Below are 6724 nucleotides of genomic sequence, written 5' to 3' on the forward strand. Positions count from 1 at the left end.
AGAATTCCATCAATTCTGCATCATCCCCGAGGGTCGCTGTGCTGGGATGGAAAGTGTGTTCCGCTGGGATTGTACAACTGTTATTATTCAATTACACTCTTTTCTTCCTAGTTAAAGACCATGATATCATTATCACTTAATGAATACATATAATTGGATCTGGACTCTATGTTTGGCTGATGAATACCACTCACTATTCATTCAGTCTCAGCTCATCTTCTGACCATTTATTATAGACTTTTGGCTGAAAACCATGATGACAAAGGGAATTTGAAATTAGCTGAGATTTCACTCAATGCTCAGTTAGACACAAAGGCAAAATACAATTCCAACGCCTAAATGAGGCTGAGAACACATGGAGAAGTTGTGCCTAACTTAATAGCTGTTGATTTCTGCACAAACGCAATGAGGTAAATGCAAAGATATTTTTCAAGGCAGTCCCATAACTTTGCAAACAAGCAGAGATTTTCTCCCTTTCTTCCCCCAGCTTTAATATAGATATAGATGTAGATATATAGAGACTCAAAGGTAAATACTGAGCTTTTAAGTTGGTACTTTATTTCCCAACTTAGGCACAATATTAGCTTTAAAGATATCATCTGAGGCCATTATGATCTTTAACTCAGCCCTGCTAAGCCAAACACAATTTTATGATGAAATAACAGTTAAATCTGACAAAGCAAAAGTGCTTTCTATACAGTATATTTATTACGCCTAATATCGAGACCATCATTAAGTTTCATCAAACAGTGTGCCCCCAAAGGAAACTGGCCCTCCTATTCATATTGTTGGGAGTAAATGTAGCATACCTCCTTTGGATCACTGGTGAACAGGCCACCTCATTAATCCTAGTTAGTAGATGCTGCTGGGCATGTGGAGCAGCCAAATCCAGATGCTACCCACAGAGCCTCTCCAGGCAGTTAGGGAATCACAGAGTACCACCTCAAGCCCTCCATACATCACTTCAAATTAAATTTACATTAAGTGCTACTCCATCAGAGCTGAGAGAAGCTGACATCTTTGGAAAATGCAGATGATAATCCATTAAATCCTATTATATACATGTCTTCTAATTTTACTTAAGCTCATGCATACCAAAGTGTGAGTTTGTGTTAAAAATTAAAGACCCTTTTACTAGAACAAAAGACTTTATGAACTGTTGACTTTGGGAGGGTTTATTACGGGATCAGGCTATTCTGTCAAGACAAGTAGACTTTTTTTTTTTTTTTTTTTTTTGCCTGTAAAATTTCTGGTTAATCATTTGTTCCAGGGATCTTTTTTCAAATGCACAATGTGTCTTTGCTATTTCCATCTCAAACTCTTTGTTCTCTCGAATGGAAGTGCAGCCTCTTTAACTTAATCAAATGTTATGAATGAAACAGTGGGACACATATTGTCTCCTTTTGCAATTAAGAAAATATTTGCTGGCAGCTCCAAAACTGGCAACAGTAAGAAGATGCTATAAAATCATCACAGTGAAAAAGCTAAGGATTTAATTGCCCTATTATCACATATGTTAATCCCTTTATATTTTCATAGTCCTTAGTCACAGTTACTTCTACTTTGATGAGTCTCTTCTAATTTCATAGCAATGATCTTATTATTTTTGATTCAAGGCACTTAAATTTTTATATTTAACCACTGTATTTTATGTTTATGCTTCTGTCTGATTTACTTTTCTGCAAGACCTACGCTAAAATGGAAAACATACAATTTCAGAAGAAGGTAATAATTATTTCAGATATTAGGCAAAGCATACCACACACACACACAAAAAAAAAGCATATCAAGAAACAAAATACACACGTGGTCTTACATACACACTATTAATTTAAAAGCTATTTATCAAACCTTTTAAAATTTAATCAGAGTTTGGATTTCAGGCACTTAGATTTGCTTTAACTCTCAAATCACTTCTTTCCAAGCGTTTCACTGTATGCCTGCTGTACAACACACGCAGTATCAGTGTGTTAGTTTTTAACCACTGTCATTCCTCAGCAATTGAAGAAGTGGTGGGACAGACTGTCATCAACATAAATAAGAGTACCACCATAAAATTCAGCTGAATTAATGAACTGAGCAAGTTGAAGTTTTTTGAGTGGAATATTTCTGATTTGGATAAGCTGAGGATATTTCCCTGTATTATTTTATAAGAAAATAGAGGTAGCTATGTTTATAATGCTTATAAACTATGTTGATGGCTTTGAGACCTCTTGAAGAGGCTATTAACACTGATGAAATGCTTATGCCTAAACCTCCAGGTCTTATTTAAACTTCTACACTGTATTTTGAAGGTGCCAATAGTTGGGATTGGGTAAGTAGAACTCACTGTTCTCTCTATGTTACAAAACATCCACGACTGTCCCACAGAGAAATGAGTGGGTTCCATCCATCTGGAATGGAGGAGGTTTTTCCTTTACCTCAGGACATCCTCAAGCTCCAATTCAAATGCAGCATCTTATTAAGAAAATATCACACAAAATCTACCACCTCCATTTTCTTGTTTCATTTTTAACAAAAGGGCATAAGCTGTCTTTTATCTGCATCTGATGGGTCAAATTTTGTTTCCAGCATCACCAGCAAATTGAGATTGAATTGAATGATCAAAACAAAGTTAATCTCAGCTACCACACTGTATTTAGGATTAAAATGAGTCTGAAAGCTTCCTGACCTGTTGCTGGTTTCTACAGCTGTCTGCCAACTCCTTCTCTTTCTGTGACTTCCTAGAAGAGGAGCTGAGTGTTATTATTTACATGCAGAGATGAAGCCATCGCCAAGGTCCCAGTGAGCAAGACGTGGTACGTACATACAAACAACGAGAGGTAGCCCTTGCCCTCAATAACTTACAGTCCAAATAAACAAGACAGACAGAAGGTCAGAGAGGAAACAGAGGCACAAAGAAGTGACGTGATTTGCCTGTAGTCACCTAGTAGATGATTGGCAGAGTCAGGATTAGACTAATAGATCACTGAATCAATCCACTGACTAAACATACTGTTTCCCATTATTTCTTGGGAGGCAAACCAGGAAGAATGATCTCACCCGGCTAAGAGCCACAATAAAAATAACAGCAGCACTGAGGGCAAGTTCAGAGCTTTCTACACGATGTGCTGTGGATCAATTGGAGGAGAGGCTGCTCTCTCCACCGCCATATTTTGAATTGTCTTCACAGCAGGAATGATGGAAGACAGAGGAATGGCTGACAGTACTGAATAAAACCCCATGTAAATTTCCCTTATGAACATCTGATCAGTATTTATATGGGCATAAAGGGTTATTTATTTCCCTGTCCCCATGAATGATTTACATGCTGCTCTACATTTTTATAACACATGTGCACTGGGCTTGAGGAGGAATGTACTCTGACTGAGTCTTTTTCCAAAGAAGCAGTTTAGCAGAGCAGGAGCCTGGAGCCTGGGTGGGGGTGGGCACATTTCAAGTGGTTTTAATTCTCCTTCACGGTGGCCATTTCCTCCATCCTTTCCACTCTTAACCCTTCTGTTTTACCCCCTCATGTCACTGAGTTTCATCTTTCCATAAGTCTCTCTGGTCTCAAAATCACTCTGTATGGAACATCCCGTTTATATCTTTTAGGGGTGAGATTCAGGAAAGAGACTGCAGCATTTTTAACACGAATCTCTCAGAGCTCCCTCAGGTTTTCACATCGACGCAAGCTCTGCCAGTGTCACCACAAAGAGTTTTCCTGAGGACCTCAGCAGCATTTTTGAGAACTCAATACTTCAGCAACAAACTGGGATTCAGAACCTGATTTATTCTGAGTCCAGATCCACTTCTGTGGTTCATAACAGGCAAACTCAAAGTTCAGATCATTTTCTGATACAAATTTTACAGTTCACACCAAGCTCAGTGCTTCCCCTGAGTTTGTTTCCTTCTCCAAATATGCACCTTAACAGTGTGAGCAGAACTTGAACAGATGTGCTGAGGAATATTACACATAGATCTTAGGAAAGACTCTTGAAATTTGAATTTTGAATTTGAAAACCAAGAGGCTTTTGGCTTTCAAATTTAGGCAGGGGAGGAGGAGTTCACCTTGAGAGAGCGCATCTTTTTCCTGGATACAGTCAGGTGAAATACCTACCTGCAAACTCTGTGGGTGTTGTCAGCTTTCCTTGGCCTGCTTCCACTTGAAGGGAAGATGTGAGGGTCAGAACTGAAGAAAAACAACAGCTGGAACTCAAGGTTGTGTGCCACATGAACCAGGGGCTGGGTTAGGCCAGGCCTGTCCTGCCTGCCCTGCGGCCGCCCTCTGCCTCACGCCATCTTCCCGCTCAGCAGCTCAGCTCCGTGCCATCATGGCGGCAGCTCTTCCCACTCAGCAGCCCAGCTCTGTGCCATCATGGCGGCAGCTCTTCCCACTCAGCAGCCCAGCTCTGTGCCATCATGGCGGCAGCCCTTCCCGCCCAGCAGCCCGGCTCTGTGGCATCATGGCGGCAGCTCTTCCCACCCAGCAGCTCAGCTCTGTGCCATCATGGTGGCAGCTCTTCCCCCAAGCATCCTGGCCCATCCAGATTCACATACTACATTCATTTGTGAACAACTGATTTTAAAGGAGGAATCCCAGGAAGAATAAAATTTCATCAAAAATTTGTGACAAACACCTTGAGAGCTCACTGAGAGCTGCAGCCACTGCCATCGAACCAGGCTGATGCATGAGTGGCACAACAATGAAACTACCTATTCCACCAGTTTTAGGATTTTGTTTCTCTTTTTTTTAATGTTTTAATAAAAGTTATTTAAAAAAAAAAAAAAAGTTTTATTGCTTAAATGCATTGATTATATTACAAATGAGGGCTGCTCTGAAAGTAACGCCTCCTGTTTTACAAAGTCAGCCCACAATATCAGATGTTGGTGGTATGGCAGTAAAGGTTGGACCTTCCCACCAATATCCCCTTACTTTTGTTGCCATGTGGCCTACAGCAGCAAAAGGGCAGTCTGACAAAATGACATCTGGGAGCTTCAGCAGCCACAACAACCAACGATGGCAAATCCACAAGTGGCAGTCCCATGCTCAGCCTTTCCCAATGGGACAAGGCACTGTGGGATCACCAACCAGTTTGTAGCACTGCTGGCAGCCATCAGTGATAACATTGGTCACATTAGTGGGGGAATTTTCAGATGAACAGAATTTATAGGCCAACCAACGGTGGAAGAAATCACAAGGAGTCCACCCTGTTGGAAAGAGGAGACTTTTGCCATAGCTATCAGATTTTACTGTTGACTTAATAAGTTACCATAACAGAAATACAGCCAAATTTCAAGCAGGCAATGCAGCGAATGACCTTCTCTGGGAGTTTTCCCACATTTCAAGCCCTGGGCTTCCCCAGTGTGTGTGTTCTTGGTCAGCTTCCCCCAGCGACCTGCCTTCACTAACATTTTCTCACAAAACAAAAAAGAAATTATCATAAACAAAGATTACATTTGGTTCAACAGTAAGCTTTTCACCAACACTTAACCTTTATGGGGAACCAAATTATTTTTTTCCATGACTAAGAAAAATCTGGCGATATATAATTAAAACAACAAAGAAGAGTCCCATTCTATACAAGTGTAATTACTTTCATGTGGTATCACTGTAATTGAAACACAGAAGATGTTTCAGTCTGTATTAAAAGAGAATTTCTTCCAGTGGGTTTCCTGAAGCTCATTAGATATTCCCTGGCCTATTCTCCTAAGTAATTAGATTTTAACAGGATTTTCAACAGATCAGAGCAATCTCTGTGGGTGCCAATAGGAGACTCTCCCTCTGGCCTTACCAGCAGGGCAGCATGGATAACATCCAGGCTGGGAGTTAATAGGACAATTACTGGCCTCTTTTAAATGAGTTACATTAATGCACTTAAGCTAAATGGCTCTGCATATGATTAAATATTAACATCTGCAAAATATGAAATCATGATATGCAATCAAGTTTTGTTGTTTTAATTTCCCAAATGCCGGATTTTGGTGGTGTATGCAAATGTGCATTGGATAGTGTATGTTAAACTTTCAAAACACAGATCAACACTATTTGCAAATGGTTCTTTTGGAGCTACTTAGTTAAACATCTTAAAATAGCACAAGCAGAGAGGAAATTATCAAAAATGATATAAAAACAAGAAAAGGAAAAAAATTAAAACTTCATTTTGAATGTCTCAAAGGGAGCCAGGTCAAGACTTCCTTTGCAAACAACAAAAATCAAAAATTGAAATTTGGAGGTGTGATACCAGACTACTTCTCAGTAGGGATAGGAAAAGGAACAGGAACCAGCTGAAATACAGGGTGGTATGGGCAGAGTAGATGCATGCTGCAGTGGATAATATTTTTACAAAACAGTTTCATAGGGGTTGCCTACGGCTTCCTTGTGTTATATGAGAAGTTGTGGGTTTGTTTCTTCACACTCTGCATAGTGCACATACAATTAATAGAATGTTGAGTGCCCACAGATACACACATGCACGTGCACATCCACACATATATGTAAGACATATATACAGAGAGAGATGTTTTATTTAGTAAGAAATTTTGTCACCACACATTCAAAGGATTGAGTGATCAGGCCAGGGCATACCTCTCATTTCTAACATAGTAAACTGGGACTTGATGGAGTCTATTTGTAAGTTCATGCCTGCTGAGGAAAATATGTAAGCAGTAACTGAATTTGCAGCGATGTGGTGACGAGGGGAAGAGGGAGTAGTGTGCTGTACGGCTATACGGCTAAGATCTG

At 40.1% G+C, this 6724-nt stretch overlaps 1 long non-coding RNA gene across 2 annotated transcripts in view; it reads right to left on the reverse strand.

The window, feature by feature from the left end:
* Positions 1 to 4657, reverse strand: part of LOC149916916 (uncharacterized) — a 137176-nt gene extending 132519 nt beyond the window's left edge. For both annotated transcript variants that reach the window (XR_016468992.1, XR_016468993.1), the window contains exons 1-2: positions 4100 to 4657; positions 2672 to 2723 (exon numbers count right to left, since the gene is read on the reverse strand). This is a non-coding gene — a long non-coding RNA (uncharacterized LOC149916916). The remainder of the gene's footprint in view (positions 1 to 2671; positions 2724 to 4099) is intronic.
* Between the last annotated feature and the right edge of the window lie 2067 nt (positions 4658 to 6724).

Source organism: Phasianus colchicus, chromosome 9 (genome assembly GCF_987193195.1).
Source record: "Phasianus colchicus chromosome 9, bPhaCol1.hap1.1, whole genome shotgun sequence".
Classification (NCBI taxonomy): Eukaryota; Metazoa; Chordata; class Aves; order Galliformes; family Phasianidae; genus Phasianus; species Phasianus colchicus.